Below are 18,095 nucleotides of genomic sequence, written 5' to 3'. Positions count from 1 at the left end.
GGTGAAATTAAAGATATACGCATCCTAGAACTTGGGGTTTTCTATCTTGGGTCTCTGATTTATAAAAGCTGCCAGTGGATTTTAAATGCTTCGTTTTGATTTAGAAATTGTTGCTTCCAAGTTGCATTTATCTCAAATATTCAGCTGTATTGCGCACCGCTGAATATCTGATTTATGGACTGCAAAATGTATGCAGATAGACTACAAAACGTATTTATAGATCACTCCCCTAATAACAATACATGCAGCTCACCACCCTAAACATGCACAAGTATTCACACTCGTGTAAATGTATATATGTGTATATCTCACATCTTTATATTAAATCCTTCTCCCCTTAATTGCATTTCTGATGGTGAGATCAGGTACCATGTCAATATATAATGAGAGGCTCAGTGATGTCTTCCTTCCACCCCCTCACCTTATCATTCCTGCTAACATGTATAAAATTCAGCTTTAAGCACTATTTCCAGCTCCCCAGGTGCTTTTTTCTCCTGCTGCTGCCATCAAAGGTAGAAGCTGAGCCCAGCACGAGAGCCTGGAGCTGCACAGTTGCAAAAGTGGGCTGAGTAATTGGGGTGGGAGTGCTGCTGTTGTCCTCTGCCCTCGCCATGCTTACCTCTCCCTTCCAGAAGGAAATACTATAGACTAAACAGAGCCAGAAGAGGACTGCCTTCCTTAAATCTGAAAGGAGAAGACTTGCTTTTCCTTCTAGATTCATACAAGGAACACTGGAAGGAAAAGAGAAAGAGCAAATCCTTCACAGGCTGAGGAGCAAGTTTTACAACAGCTTCACTTTCTTTTCCCAACTCCGTGTCTTTGAAAGCTAACAGTTCCTTATCTTTCCCATACAAAGCACATCATCTGCTAACAGCATCACACAGTGCCTCATCACCTACTGATTTTTATTAAATAAGCTCGATGGTAGCAAGAAGTTGGGTCCTATTGTGTCAGGTGTTCTAAAAATCTCTGGCCATCCAGCTGCCTTTTCCAAAGAGCTCAATCTAAATCACCAGTTTTACAAGTAGCTGAGCTGGGGAAGTGATGAGATAGTTATCAAGTGCATGGAATAGATACACACACTATTCAGTCAGTCGGCAGCTCTGGTTTCACATCTCCCCATCCATTTAGCAGTTTTGAGCTCCAAGTGCTTTATATGATTCATGGGAAGGACAGTCAACATCTGGATGTTCTGCTGGACAATTTGCTTTTGAAGGAAAGAGGCGTAGGCTGGCTTTGGCCAGGTTCAAAGTCAGGGACTTCCCCATGCTTCTCTATTTGCTGGCTTCCTTATGACCTCCACCAATTCATCTATTTGCTCCTGTATCCTCCTTCCTGATTGTCATAATTTAGTCATTTGAGTTGGAAGGAACCACTGCAGGCCAATTCCCCTGCAATGAACAGGGACACCTACAGATCAGGTGCTCAGAGCCTCATTCAGCCTGACCTTGTATTCCTCCAGGGATGGGCATCCACCACCTCTATGGGCTGCTTCTTGCAATGCCTCACTGTTCTCACTGTAAAAAACCTTTTCCTTCTATCCAGCAGCAGGGTTGGTGCCTCTTGGAAATGTTCTGAATATTGATTTCTCCCATGGAATGCCTTGAGGCAAAAGGCGAGGAGAGGTTGAAAAGGGTGCTTGGAGCATCTTGACATTGTGCAGAGGAGCAGAGCAAGGACAACCCAGGAAATTATTTTTGAAGTACACCCTGATGCTGACTGCTCCATGTAGGTATTAACCATGTTCTCACAATGAAAATGTAGGTAGCCTAGTCACTGACAACTATTTGTAGGCTGACAGTTCATCGTGCTATCTACTACACCAACCCAGACTCGTGCTATTGAAGCTCCTCTCATCTGCTAGAGGGGTTTTCTTGATTTGTCACTGTGGTCTGTCCCATACAATCACAATACAGACTATCCTTCAAAGAGACCAAAGGGATAGGGCTTATCCATGGATAAGATAGAGAAGTTCTCAAGGTTGGAAGTTCATCTCCTAAAAGCTGTCGAGAAGAGAAAATGCACACGTGGAGTGAAGGGAGGTGAAAGCACATGGGGGAGAATTATTTGCAACTTTCTGTATAACAAATTCCCTATGTACATTATGTTTAGAGAGTATTAATGGGTATTTATACAGCCAGAAGGCAGGTTTATGAAGACACTCCATAAAATATTGAGCAGAGATAAATAATAATAAAAATATAAGGGAATCCATTATCTGACTTAAACTAAGGTAATTAAAAGCTACATATTTCAGCTGCCAAAGTGGTAATTCAAGTCGAACTGCAACTTTGCAGACATATTTGCATTAACACCATCAGTTGTGAGTAATATAATTTCCTCTTCATTGAGCACTGCTTACCTAATTTCACCTTTTCCTTAATCATATACATTACCTAGTTCTCCAAACAGCTGTGCAATTTAACTAGGCGTGGTAAAACCGCACTGATTAGCCTGCCTGCAATTTTGACCATGCAAAGCAAAATACATAACATGATCCTTAAAAAAAAAAAAATAATTCAAATTTAGGACAGCAAAAGGATTTGGGGCAATGGCCTGAAATGTTGCAATTACAATAATCTGCTAGGAAGGCTAAAGATGAAGCTCTTTATTATTCTGTAACAATTTTTTTTGTAGTATTTTATTGCCAATAATTACACAGGTTTCTGTTCTATTTTCACTGCCTCAACATCTCCGAGGTTAATTATGTTGTCAAGATCACGTCAAAAAGCCACCACTAAAATTATGCTTCTCATTACATGATGATCTAATCAATTCCATGCGGTAATTTTGGTCCAGCCTGTTCTACCAACATACACATCTTGTACATGGAAAAATCTATTTCTCTGTCACACTGTATTATACCGGTTTCCTTGTGCCACTACAGCTAAGAGCCTGTCAGCAGCTCTGCTGCAACCTCTCAGATCATTTCTGGCTGACACTTGACAGGCATTTTCATTACAGAGCCCAATTATATTTACTTGGAATTTCGGTTCCATTTGAATAGACAGTATCAAGTCTCATCTGTTATCCCAAGAGCTGTTAAAATTAGAGCTTGATCCAGGAACCAGAGCCATTAATCTAAAAAACTCCTGGAAAAGAAAAAAACGCTTTGCTTGATAGTTAGCTCTGCAGATCAGGGCAACACTGCCTTTACACTCTGTCCATCACTTAACTAAGGGCTTAGAGAGCTGAACTACATCTTGTTACCCAAGCACACAATTATTTGAGGATCCGTGCCCTAGCAAACCTCAGAAGATGAAATAGAAAAATCCCTAACGAGTAGCTAAAATAACCTTGCTCCATGTGAAACCCTCTTATTGTTGGTAAAGATCAACAGCTGTTGTTTAAATAAATGTATAAGGGGTGATGTATAAAAAAGGAAGGGAGACCTGAGTAGGCACGTCTGAGGATTGGCCATAGGTGAAAACATAAAATAAGAGTTCAGAAGTCTAGAGGTGGCCAACACTAAAGAGAAAAAGGCAACTGAACTTTCCATATTTTTCATTCCCATGGTTAACTAGCTGTGCTTCTGCCTGCACGCCTTCATCTTATGTTTGCTACCTACAAACATTTCAGTGGCTGGCTTTCTACTGCCAAAAATATTTCGGGGAGGGGAATTTTAAAATGGCATATGTGAATATGCATAATGACAATGTTTTAAAACATATCTGTGCTGGAGTTTTTGCTCCAGAACAGCTCGCCTGATCAGTAGTCAAAAATAATGCTTTGTGGCTTACCAGGCACATCTCAGACTGAATGACAGAGTTTGTGTCACAGACTTGCAGCTCTAGAAAAAGATAAGAAAGATGGAAGCAACCAATCCATGGGAGAAAACTGTGACATGCTCATGAAACACAGCTGCTCCCAAGAGCAGTGAGGCTGAGTTAACGTTCATATGCAAAGGCCAGAATAAGGCCAAAAGCATTGCTCCAGTCCCACCTACGTTCCACCAAGATCCAAGCAGTGCACAGAGCTTGGTGTAATGCACGCAGAATGCATTCCATTTGAACTGAATTATTCAGCACAAAAAATATTTTCTGAGATGTAATTACTTTGGCACGCTTTGTTCGAAGAGGAATACAGGTGGAGAAGGTGGTGAGATCCTAATCTCTTTGATCACGACGTGCTAGTCTCTTGCAATCCCTAAACAGCATGCATAATTTAAAGCACATGTGATTTCAAAGTCGAATTCCATACGTCTACACAAACACGAAATCATGCAGCACCATTTACAAAAGATGGGTCAGATCTGCACGGCGCAGCCTAGCTCAAATGAATTCAGACAAATTATCAAAGCATGCATTAGCCAAGGATCAGGCAGAAGCAGTAGCTCTCGAGTTCTACTGCTGGCAAGGTACAGATTTAAACAGACTTTGCATCTGATAACAGTTCGAGCTCACATATAAGAACAGAAGCATTTCCCTCTTGTTGCACTCAGAACGAAAAGAAAAATAAAGAAGAAAAAAACAAAAAACAGGTTTATTCAATACCTGCCCTGAATTCTTCTAAAATGCAGAGCGTTTATGTAAAAAATTAGAAAAATAAGCTGTTGGAAGCACTCATTACTTTTTTCTAGTCCATTTCTAACACTTAGTGTATGCTGTGAGCTGCCCTTTGCCCCATTCTGCCTCTTGCTCCAACGTCTCGTCCCTTGGTACAACATTGTACTGCAATGGGAAGATTTGCCACCTTAGAGCACTCTTGAAGAAGCCTGGGCCAACAAACAGACCACCTTCTCACCTCCTAAAAAGAGGAAACCAAACTTAGTATCTGCTGAGGTTTGACATGCAGATATGATAAATGTGCTTCACACAGACAAGCAACTCGCAGTTCTTTCTGTTTAGCCAATGCCTCCGTAATTTTACAGCTGATAGTCAATCACCACTGAAGGGTGAATAGTTTGCTGTGTGGATTGGCTAAGATACCTATTAATCAACCAGATTAAAAAGACGTTGGCAAATCTCCAATAATTATGCAGCGTGATTAAAAGGATGGGAAGCCTGATTTAGGGCTTATTAGCCCTCTAAGTCCTTCATTAGCCATATTAGCTCCCTGCATTAGATTCCAAAGTGAAAATATTAATGTTGCACGGTGAGTCAGAAATATTTGACCAGTACTTTTAAATATTAAGCTTGCTCCTAAATTTAATGACCTTGGGAATTTCAGTGTACAAAAACAAAGGTTTTTACCCTGTAGTCTTGAAGTGGAAAGAAAAGTTATATATTTTACGTATAGGAAATAGCCTTTTTCATAGGACTGAATTGAAAATCATGATGAACAGCCTGTTTTATCCTAATTGATGTTTCCCTGTATCTCCTTTCTTTTGTCTTCAAAGTGGGCAGAAGATACTGATCTGGCTTAAGGAAACATTTTCATATATCCCTATATTCTTTTTTTTTTTCCCCCCACCACATCCACACATATTTTTCAGGTATATATTAACTTCCAAACAGTAGGAGAGAAAACAGGCAAATCAATGAATCTGCCTTCAAAAGGCAATCAGGACTCCAAGAGTATCATTACATAACCTTGCAATGTGTTTGTCCCCCTTCAACAAGAATCAGGCAATCTCCTCAGATATGCCACTAAAAATTAAGATGATGGAGACAAATGTAGATGACAAGGGCAGAGTTCACAGAAGCTGTCCTGTAAATCAATCTGCTTTCCTGTGTGCAAGAGCTTTGAAAGAAAAAGATAGTTCACCTCAGATTTTTAATGCTAAACAGATCAGTTCAACATCCTGAGGTCAAGATAACTGTGAAGATGTGGAAATGATGTCAAGAATCTCTGGAGATCTCATGTTGCTCTCCATTTGCAGGCAGAGAGAGTGCACCTGTGATCAGCCCAGACACCTTCACATAGAGATCACCCAACTGGGTTCAGTTTCTGTTCAGCAGCAAGGGATTGTCCCCTCCCAACATTTAAGAGGAAGAGCTGCAAATTGTAGGACGCAGATGCCAACCCAGCGAAGCTATTATTGCACAAACAGCATCTGGCACCTTTTGACAGGCTGCATAAGCAGATGCCATTGCACGAATGCCAGTACTTCTCAAGTGGTTCACCCAGTGTGATACCAACTGGCTACCTTCCTGGTGTGCTCCCAGCTGCCAATGGTTCTTCAGTGCAACCTTCTCACCTTTGAGCAAGAATTGACATACAGCTTAAAAGCTAAGGGAGATCTGTCTTTTTTTTCCTTCAATAAAAATAGATGTCTGCTGGGTTAATAGCCACTATGCTGTAGATCAGCAGCTCCCAAATGTCAGCTTTTCATTTTCCCTGCTGTCTCCCACACTGAACTGGAATCCCAATCTCTCACCTGGAGCACAACTGGACACCAATAAAGCCTCCAGAGGAATTTCTCACACTGTGGAATTTCAGGTATCCATCCACACTGCAGTCACATTTATCAAGCAAGCACCATAGATTTGTACATAGGAGTTCCCACCTAGACATAGGCATATCTTGGCTCTATAGTTGATGCTGTGGTTGACTTTGTTTTTCTCTCTGTCACCCCACAACTCTGCTTTTTCTTTCATCTCCATTTAGACCACAACTTGTCTTGGACAGGTATTGGCACAGTTCCTATTAGCATGGTTCTGTTCTTTAGTTCTTAATGAACTTATCATTGCAATCTATCTCACATTTGCTGAGAAGAGCTTCATTACACGATAAGATAGAGGTGTTCTTGCCTGGCAGGACCTGTTAGAACAGGAACAGAAGACAGTCATCAAAATGCACTCTGCCATCCAAATCAGGGCAGGACCTACTCCACCCATCACTGCAGCATTTAGGCTGCTGTACCCTGTTATGAAACAACTGCCTGTCCTCCAGCACATCTGTAAAACGAGAAGCTCCTCCTGTCTTCCTCCTTGATGGAGCTTTCCAAGCCTGATGAATTAGTATTTTGGCTGGGCCAGCAATAAGCTAATCAGAGCTGCTTGTTTCTAAAAGCCTCTAAAGCAAAATCCAGATTGCTGCTTGTCTCTGTTTCTCTGCGGTGCTGAGGCACCACTCTTCCTAGGATGACTCTTTTCTACAAAACAACATCCCTGCTGCAAAACGTGAAGGGATCTGTTAATTAAGTCAGATTGCCAGTGGCTCCTGGTGGGGAGGCAGCTGCACTGCATGTTCCAGTGTTTTAAAAGCATCCTGGTGTTCAAGAACATTGCTATTATTTTTTGTATGGTGTCTTCCCAAACACCATTAAACAGACTGAAACAGCACATTTGGTCGTATATCTCATTACAGGTGATCAGGTTGTACTGGAAAACTATGACTGCACATCACGCATAGATTGTATGATGCTTCCTTCCCTTTCATTCTTCCAAGTGGGAAGTGGTTTTCAAGAGTGTACAGCCTAAATACATGAAGAATGTAGATAACAGCTAAAACCAATCAGCAAATAGATGGGGTGAGAAGTACAAGCTGCAATTATTTTCAGTGTTTCAGATGCAGCCAGCTGCTCTGCCATCAGTTGCACTTAGACTCTCACTACAGCTTCGTCCCTTTCGCTGATGCATGAAAAGGTCAACCCCCGAAAGGCCCTGAGGCCAACAGTTCCAGCTGTAGAAGAACTGTTGCCTTTGTCACTGGGGAAAATTGCCATAGAGCGTACGAAGAAAAACGTTTCACAGCTCTGGCCAAGCTTTAGGATGCAATGGAGAGAGGCAGGCATCGCAATACCGCACTGATTCTAAGCAGCAGCTGTCCCAGTTAGGTCAGAGCTAGCCAAGGTCTCAGCTATGTTTCTTGAGCAAAGATAGGACAAAGTTGCCTTCAACCACCCTGGGACTTACGATGGAAGAGCAACAACACAGGCACTGCCACAGAGCTGGCACTGACAGTGGAAGGAAGAAGGCGAACGATCGGATCGCTACAATGGGTCTTCACAGAGAGAAAGAAAGATTTTTATGGAGAAATTGGGCTACTGGAAAAGGGTGGGAAGGGCATTGGTTGATAACTAGGCACAGCAGAAGAGGTGGTGTTGTAAGCTGTGATAACCTTTTGAAATAAGGTCATGTAGTTCCCCGCACAGGGCAGCTGCAGTCCAGAGCAGAAGCTTGATCATTCTGTTCTGACTGCCTTATGTCAGTAGTGGCAAAACATGTTTGCTCAGCTGCTGAAAAGACAAAAAACAGGTTCACTTGATGTCTCCGTAATCATAGAGATAAAAACAGATCTCTTACAGCACCTCATTAGGATCTATTGCTTTCAGTTTGTCTGATGGAACTGACACCAGGGCACAGGCAATTCCAGTTCTATCTTAGTGCAATTGCTGTGAATTTAAAATTATGTGTATATATGATGGGAATAAATCTTTTTCATCTTCTAGTCAACAAAGGAAAAACCACAGTAACAGCTTAATCTCGAGGGATCCTCAACCAACTAAGTCCCTTAAAACTTTAAACTGACAATCACCTATGCAAACTGAAAATTCCAGGTTCGGTTTGGTCCTTACGCAGACATGCTTTCTTGTTACTGGCAACACAATGTCAGAGAATCTCCAACATGATCAATTAATTATAGAATCATTAAGGTCAGAAGAGATCTCTACGATCATCTAGTCCAAATGTTCACCTACTACCAATATTGCCTGCTAACCATGTCCCTAAGTGCCATCCTCTCCATGGCTCTTGAACACCTCCAAGGATGGTGACCCCACCACCTCCCTTGGCAGCCTGTGTCAGTATCTAACCACTCTTTTGGAGAAGAAAAAAAATAAAGATCATGAAAGCCTTTGGAGCAGGAACACTCTTTCATAAACTTCACAGTGTTGGGTGTCCAACCTTTTGGCTTGCCTGGGCAGCATTGAGCGAAGAGGAATTGTCTTGGGCCACATATAAAACATATAATATAGTTAATTTCTATAAGTAACAGAACTTCTATTACTTTCTAATGTTTCTTTTTTTAAAAAAATATTATTTTATTATTAAAACATAAGAAAAAGAAAGTAAGAAAAACATAAAACCAATGGCTTGGATCTACACCTTCCTTTCTCTGGAACCTTAAAGAGGAGGGCACGGAGATGATTGAGCTTTTCACTTCAATGGTTCACGTGACAAGATCTTACCACATAAAACCTCATTTTCATTCTGTTCCCAAAATATTAAGAGGGCATAATAGAGAGTTAAACAGTCCTTATGGAACACCACCACCATGGAGGCAGAGACAACGGTAGCCTCAGCTACTGTGAATCTTGTGACATGTTAGGCTAAATAGCTGAAGGCAGCGCACTTTGATAAAAGTAGATCAGTGCTCCTCCTCGTGTGCTGTTCACTAGAAAGGAAAGGCTTAATCAGCAAGGCAAGGGCAAATGAGATGCAGAATCTGAACATTGCCTTCTCCTTGCACTGAACAATAGGGAACCCTCCAGCTGAGGAGAGGATAAAGCAGAAAGAGACAGTGATGCTGCTCTGAGCCCATCCTATTCCAGGCAGAGCACCTGGATTTTCAGTTAATAAAGTGCGGCCAGGAGATAACTGCTACTATTACAAATAATTGCCTGGAAAAAAATGCATTAGGGTAAGAAAATACAGAGCACATAAAAGCTCTCGTTAACATTCTTTATACATGCTTATCATGAATTTTATACAGGGTTAAATATATTTTCTGGTGACTAACACTGCAAGGCTGAGGATTAAAAAGGATAATGTACAATGTGATTTATGAAGTTTTAATGGAAAATCCCCATGGGTTGTGTATAAATCTTATTTATAGCTTTAAAAGTATGTAATATACTTATTGTATATTTTAAAAACTGTGGGAGTGCAGTCTCTGTCATAGTTAATCCATTAAAAAAGCAACTCCTAGGGGGCTCCTAGGGATAAAGCATTTGATATTTTAGAGACTATCAGTGTGTTCAGTGTGAAATGTCCAATATGATTTAGCTAGTGGGGGAGAAAGGGGGAATAAAGAACCCAAACTGTCTTGAAGAAGGGAACAAAATGGCAGTTTTACAAGTAAGCTTGATCCATTTGGATAAAGGAAAAAAACACTGGGGGAAGGGGGAATTAAATCATTTGCTGTGGGCTCTGTCCTGATGTCTCTGCTAGCTAAACTCTGCTGGAGGCCTGAACTTAGAGCTCCAGCTTTGTTTTTAGATTAGAAGAGCCACTATGTGTTCCCTCATCTTAGTTTGTCAAATGATGCATGTTCCCCTAGATGAAGTTAATCATGTTAAGTCGAACCCACAGAATCTAGTAGCTGTATTTGGAGAGGGAAGCCATGGTGTTCTGCAGCTGTATTTGCTAAGCTGCTTCCTCTTATCATTGTGAAGTTCATTTTTTATGGGATCAATTTTATATCAGTTCGGGATATTAGCTCATGGACTCTGTGCTTTGGCTTGACTTGAAGGGCAAGGAAAGAGAAAGTGTGCCCCATCTTCCAAAAAAGCCTTGTGTAGATAAGCCAATAGAAGGCCTAACAAACAAACATTCTGTTTCAGACCACACAGATTTGTTCTTTTCAGTGGTGATGTTCACCCCTTGGGCACTGGCCCAAAATAGCCACATAGCTCCTAATGAAGAAGTAAGATTATCCTGGAAGATAAAACCAGGTTATATGAAATATCCTGACATACATGGTGTAAGGTTGCTGTTTGGTTATCTTTAATAATGAGGTAAAATCACAAGGTCTGGCCAGGAAAACGAAATCCTTAATCTCATCTGAGCTAGGCATAGAGGCTTGAATAAGGGTGCCTGAAAGTTAATTCTGCTTTCTTGTATTTCTTACAGGTTCTTAGAAGGATGTAGCTACATTTGAATTCCTAGACTAGACAATCAGAGCCAATGATTCGCTTCCAGCGTGCCAAAATGAGACAGCGTAGCACTTCGGATGAGAATATTGCATGAAATAAGATTTTTAATATCATCTCTGAGAAATAATGATTCTTCTCTCCAAACATGCCCCACTCAGACTTATCCCAATTATGTCATCTCACTCAAAATTATTGCTGGGTGTCTTAATAAGAATGTGTTTTCAGGCGTACTTCAGCCTACCCTTGGAAGAGACACTAGGCTGCTGTACATGGGGAAAGAAACAGTCCCCACTTGAATTAATCCTCAAGCTGAATCAACAGAGTAAATAAAAAGAATGTTAACATCATGAACAACGGAAGGAGCACAAGTCCTACCAGTCTGAAAGCACTGCATCTTATCAGTCCATCACACCTTTGTTTCCCAAGATAGAACAACGATCTAAGTCCTCTGTCTTCCAAGTTCACACATACAGATATAGACCTTTTTTATGTTAAAAAAGGTATTTTTCCATGGTCTGCAGCTAAAAAAGTACCCAGATATAGTAAACGTACTTTAAGCCTACAGGCATTTGTAGTTGCAGTCCCCATCCTCCTCTTAGAGGAATGAACCAGTGCCTTGCAGAATAATGGAAGGGATTTTCATAGAGTTATTTCCCCTCTGAACAAACTCTGCACACATATTTCTACAACACCTCTTTCCATGGTGTCTTCATCGCCACTGCTTTTAACCTTGATACGTTGGCACATGCAGTCTGTTTCTTCCTCCTGCAGTAAATTATCTGCTTCAGTGATGGTGCCACATACCAGCTGCACTCAACATATGGCACACAGAGGACTGCCAGAGAGGCCCATTATGTCCTGATGTTCCATTCATGAAAAGATGTCATGCCATGTGAGCCCAGGCAGGACTGCTGCTCTCACTGGAGAAGGGTTTTGCATCATGGGCACTTTGTGCAACTAGTTTAGGTTAAACTCTGGATTTGAGCTCCCTTAAGAAGTGAAGATGCTGCTAAAGAGACAAGCCAGAGCATTTAGCATGAATGTAAAGTAGTCTAAATTGATCTTGCCCCCATTTTCCCCATCTCAGGGCAATTAGAAGCTTGAAAAGCCATTTGCTACCAAAAGAGAAGGGACTAAAAAGCACTCCAACCATAGCAGAGAAACAGCAAGGAGAAATAGGAAGTGTCAAAACACAACATTTCTTTCACTGTCGATGAAAACACTTCTTGAAAGGGATCCTTCAGGCCACTGCTCCAAAGGAACAAACACAAAATAAAGCAAGTCGCCGTTAGGTACCATGCATGCCTCAGGAGCAGGAAGGCAGAGCAGGGAATGCCAAAGCAGTGCGCTGGTACAAATGACAGCATTTTATCAGCCAGGTCTGAAAGGTTCTAGAGGACTTCAGGAAGTGCTAATTTATTGGGAAGCCAAATCATCACCTATAAAATATTTACACTTCTGACAGCCTTACCATCTGAAATTCAGCAAGAGAGATTTCACCAGCATTTTTCAGAATGGGAAAGACAGCTGAGAAATTAAAGAAGGGTGATAAAGTTTTAGCAGATAATTGCAAAAAGCAAGGGTGAAAACATCCCAGCTAAAGATACATTACCCAGCAAAATGGTCTCTTGCTTTTATCAGAATAATCCTTAGGGGCATCTTCAGTCCTATAGAATTTAATAGGAATGAAGCCCAAGAGGATTTTGTAGAAAGTGCATTAGAAGTCTGTCTTTGTTATAGAAAATGATAACCTTTCTATAGGGTTTTAGAAGCAATCCAGAAGAATTATATAGCATAGGCAGCATTTCCTATCATGTTTTATAGGATGATTTAAAGACTTTTCTTAATACCAACACTACAGGTATTGAAAAGATCACTACTGTTTATCTTAGAGTGTAAGAAAATACGGAGTATCAGAGGAAAAGTATGACGAAATAAACCCTAGAGAAAAGAGAATGAAAATTCCTTACATTCTTTTGTAAACTACTGGGGCAAAAATAGTTTATTTCAACATCATCGCGGAAAACAAGAGCTCAGCTCTTTTCAGAAAGAAGAGTAAATAGGAATGGAGAACACTGAGAGTTACAGGATTAGGGTTGGATTTGAATTTCAACATAAACAAATATTTTGTCGTGAATCTGACAAAGTTGTACAAGAATTGGCACCACCAGCCACACCTCACAATCAAATATTGAATTAATAAGAAGAAATCATTAAAACATCAAGCCAAGGGCCTTCTATTTTGCTGACGTAAAAGAGGGTGGCTTTGCAGAAAATGGGAGAGAATGCCTCTATTTTCTCATTGCCAGCTCCAAGTCTGCTGTAAATCAGTACCACCACAAATCAAAAGCGTGACAACATTTAACACCTGTTCAAGGTTTTGTCCTGAATATTTAAAAGTGCTATGATGCTCCTCAAATACAGTTGAACCGAGAGGGTTAAATGCTTGCCAGAATCTAAACCATTTGCATGAATTAAAAAGAACAACAAAAATACAAGTGCCAAAATCCCCCTTTCATAGTGCTGTATTGCTAGTACATCATTAGCTCCCGGGGACTTATTTCTGATTTGTAGCAGAGAATGGGAGAAGTGAGACCTATTTATCTCTCTGTTGGAAAGTCTCTGCTACATTAAAGAAATCTTCTTAGCCCTTCGCTTTTCTATTGAGCGTTCAAAAGCAGAAAATCTAGCATTACACTTATAACTAATTTTTTTCTTTTAGTATTCTGTCTCTCACAAGTCTGCCAATGCACAAGTCATATTAAAAGCAGCACCAAATTAGGTTAGAGGATTAAGGAACAGCAAAGCTTTTAGAGGTGTGCTGTGCATCTGATTTTCTCAGCTTTTCACCTCAGGTAGAGATTGCATGTGCTCGCACAGAATGAGTGCACAACCTTGGAAAAGTAGCAGAGTCAAGCCTGCAGATTGTAGTTCCCCATATTACTCCAACATCAATGGGAAAAATGTTATAAAGGGGAAAAAGCAATGCTGGTTCACAGAATCACAGAATCATTAAGGTTAGAAGAGACCTCTAACATCATCTAGTCCAACTGTCTGCCTACCACCATTACTGCCCACTAACCATGCCCTAGGTACTACATCTGTACTTTCCTTAAACACTTCCAGGGACAGTGACTGCACCACCTCTCTAGGCACCCTGCTCCAATGCATTACCACTCTTTCAGAGAAGCTCTTCCTAATATCAAATCTGAACCTTCCCTGACGCAACTGGAGACCATTCCCTCTTATCCTATCACTAGTTTCCCTCTAGTGGGGAGATTCAGGAAGGCAAAATAGGGAAAGAGCTTGATCAAACTCTATAAAATCTAGGATCTGCTGCATAAAAATAAATTCCAGTTTTCCTTTAGCACCGACTGCTCCTAAACAGAACTGAGAATCCAAACAAGCAGTTTTCCATACGCACAGTTATCTGCAGTGTGTAGATCTTAGGGAAGATTACCTTTGCATTCTAACTCCAGAGCAAGAGTACAATTTTGAGCCCAGCTGAAGGGCAGCAGTGTGTGTGTCTACATGAGTGCACACAGTACTGCATCCACAACCTGGCCCAAAATACTTGAAAGTCAGAACAACGACAGAAGCCAATTAATACTACTTAATTCTGAATTAGGTGGTCTAAGCAGAAGTTCAATATAGTTTAACTTTGGTCGAGTTAAACTAGGTCAACTTCAATTTACACTTTCATGAGCGTTCCACATAAACAAACTCATTGACTAATTGAGCTATCAAAGAGGTGACTTTCTGCCAGCAGGTTTAGAACAGGATATTGCTGTAAAATCCCCCATGGGATCAGCTGTTTGTGGGAAGATGCTGAAATATGAAGGACTGTTTTCTTTAGATGCAGGTTTGTGAGATACGTTCAGCTACACTTGCACAGTCCCTGTGGCTCGAGAGTCATTCCACTTTGTTCCTTTTATTCCCCTAGCAATGCTCTGTGAAGTCCAACAGAGCTCTTTCCACTGTAAGACAGGGAAAAAGGCAGGAGGAAGCTAGCTGGAATACTGGTACCATTTCCATGGAGAAACGGTCACACCAGCCATGAAAAGCCTGAGTGTTGCACACGCAGGTTATATCCTAAATGGAACATTCAGAAAACAGTCCCTTACAAGCTAATGGGGCCATATGTCTCCTTCCTCTGGCTTGGATTAATGCTTTGTCATTGCCCAACTCATGCAGCGAAAGGCTGGTAAGACTGAGCTCTTATTAAAGCTGGTGTAGAACTGGGTCATGTCTGCAGAACACAAGCATCTCTTACCATGGGCAAGGTCTGATGTTGCAAGTGAAGTGCCTCTCAGCTGAGAAAGGAAGCAGATGAACAGATCAGAAGGCCCAGCTACCAGCTGTCTACCAGACATGCTATAAAAGTCAACTGGACATTGGCTGCCAACTGCAAGTTGGGAGGAAACTCTTCAGGAAGAGCTGAAGACACCCACTTGTGCAGAAGGATCGGGACTGAAAGGCGTGTATTTGTGCATTTCGGGAGCAACATGCTTTTCATTGACTCTTGAGAGAAATACATCCCAATAGTTTGTACCAGATGTCCTCCAATCTGCACACACAACCCCTACTGCCATTTCGTTTTGGATGGGGCGCAGAACTGGCCGCCTGAGCTCTTGTGATCATTAAGAGCTCGGATGGCATTTAACAGCCCCAGAATCCTTGCCAAACTCCAATTTGCTTTATCACCTCCCGCCTAACTAGAATCTCCTCATGTAAAATCAGTGTATGGTTTTTGACACCAAGCCAAGCAAAACCTGAATTGCAAACTTTCACTAACTTTGGACTGTTCTCAGAAAAATAAAATGAAATGAGAGTGGGGAAATCCCAGTCTCCAGCACCATATTAAATGCATATATATAGAGAGAGAGAGAGACAGAGACAGAGAGACAGAGAGAGAGAGACAATGCAGACAACTAAGGAAGAGAAGAGCTATTTCTCTCCAAAGTAAAATAGAGGATGAGATAAAGAGATTTTAATATACTTATCAAGGCTACAATTCCACGGTAGACACCAGAAGTGGAGCCAGATGTTCAGAATCTGTTGCTTCAACCACACAGCCAGTCACCTGCAATTAGTGCTGTAAACATCAACAACTCAGTACACAGGAGGTCAAGCCATGCTGTCCCGATCTCAGGGATGATCCAAACAGGACAACATGCTTGCACAAGCTTCCTCCACGGCAGTGGTTCTCCAGATGGAATCTCCTGCCTGGTGACCTAGTTCAGCAATCTGATGCAAGCCCAAAGGAGTTGGGCTTCACCCTGCAATGAAGCTGTGCAGCATGGTTAGTGCTCAGCAGGATGTGCAGGCAGGCGCCGCGTCGCTGAGTCAGCAGAGTGTGGCAACCGGCCTAATTACCCGTGTTAAGAAGATAATTAACCCAGGCAAAGTACCATAATGATGCTGCTTCTGGGACTGGAGCTAATATCTCTGTGTAGTCACAGCAGCTTGCGGAGACGGTGCTGCATTTTGTGTCAGGCTCTGCTAATAGGGGAGGGGGAGGTGGGGACAGTGCTCTCGACCCTCACTCCTTCTGCATCCAAAGGATCAGTAAGATGCCAGGGAGGGAGACAGATGTTGAAAGTTCAAGCAAGTTCTCCAGTAGAGCTCCTGGATTTCCATTAGCCTCTCATCGACTGGCAGCATGGGTTTCCTTTCCTGGCCAGTTCCCAAGTGAAACTAAGGAGAACAGCAGCTTTAAAAAAGAAAACAGCAGCAGCATGCCTCTATCTGTGCGTTAGTTAATGTTCCAGAACCAGCAGAGAGACCCGTGTTTGCCTGGCTGCGCCCATTAGCGTTTGCTTTACGGTTTCTCTTTCCTCGTTGCCTTCTTCTGAAATCTCAACCGAAGGCTTTTAAACATCTTTTTATTTTTTTAAGCAGATCAGTAACTTACGGCAACCATCACGCCCAAGAATTCATTGAGAGGAATAAAGCGTTTTGAAAGGAAAATGCGTGGGGGTGGAGAAGAGAAAGAAAACTATGATGCTTTGTGGGCAGCTTTTATCTTGGGAAAGAAAGTGGGTCACAGTGGCACCGTATGCAGCAGAACTGAGCAGCAGTGGGAATTTGCGGAGCATGTTAACCAGGCACCCTGAGAACCTGGGGGGCAAAGGCAACAGAACCCCATTGCTACACCATCACAAACATCCTGGGAGCATGCACACAGCCAGTGATCCGGGATGTGACAGTAAGCACTGCCCTGCAGGCAGGGTTTGACATCAGCAGTGCTCAGACCCCTTGGTTCCCTTTGCTCTAGTTGTTAGCCCCAGCTGCTTTCCAATCACCACATCGTACAGCCTGGGCATAGCTTTTTGCTGCATCCTTCAGGTGACGGGTAAAGCAGAACTGCAGCTGTTCCTCCAAATGCTTTCTCACTTGTAAGATTTTTTTTTTTTTTCCTAGGCAACTTCCAGCTATTTGAAATTGTTATTCCATTATCTCTCAGAATAAGAAGCCCTTTATTATCACGTAACTTCTCCTTGTGGGGATAGACTGCGATCAATTTTCCTTTTAGCAGTATTTTGATTAACTTAATAAATGGAACTCCTTAATACCTTTGTTCTAAGGGATATTGCCACCCCTTCTCTCTCAACCTGATCTTCATGATATCCCTGAAGAATAAAAGCCTGTTCTGCTCTGCTTTCAGACGTGGGACTGCAATGACAAAGGAAAACCTGTTACAACTAGCAGGGCACATTTTGTTGGGGTTAGAGAGAAACTCAAAACCTGCAGCTGCCATTAGAAAAAAACGACTAAAATACCAGAGATGCTCTTAAAAAACTTTTTTTTTTTTTTTTTTTTTTTAAATTAAAGCAGAGAATTTTGTTCTACAAAATAGCAGCTTCTCCACATCTGATCCTCTCACCCTATAATCCTAAGATGCTGCTATGTCTTGTGTCAGCAATGCAGAGCCACTGCAGGAATCAAGGGCCAGAGGTGCAAAGGCCAAGCGCTGACATGAAAACATGGTTAGGCACCTGAGTTTGCAAAAACATGAGTGGGGACCCAAATGTTGCAGCTTTAATTTCTTGTTAATGCACTGCCTTCTGCTCTCCCCTGTGACTCACGGCTCACTTGGGTAATATGGGCTCTGCAGCATAGCCAAGAAATCCAGGAAATGTTAACCCAAAATGGAAAGGCATATAAACATAAAAGGAAGAAGAAGAATGGTAAGAATTTCAAGTCACTAGAAAGCTACTCAAGAAAACAAGCAATTACTAACATTATTATTGCAGTAGTAGAGTCTCATCTGACACCTGCTGGGGGCTGAGAGTTCCAGGAACAAGGGAGGCTGCTTGTTTCCAAACACACTTTT

This window comes from Phasianus colchicus, chromosome 27 (genome assembly GCF_987193195.1).
Source record: "Phasianus colchicus chromosome 27, bPhaCol1.hap1.1, whole genome shotgun sequence".
In the NCBI taxonomy this organism is placed as follows: Eukaryota; Metazoa; Chordata; class Aves; order Galliformes; family Phasianidae; genus Phasianus; species Phasianus colchicus.
Note: the sequence above shows the minus strand (reverse complement) of the source record.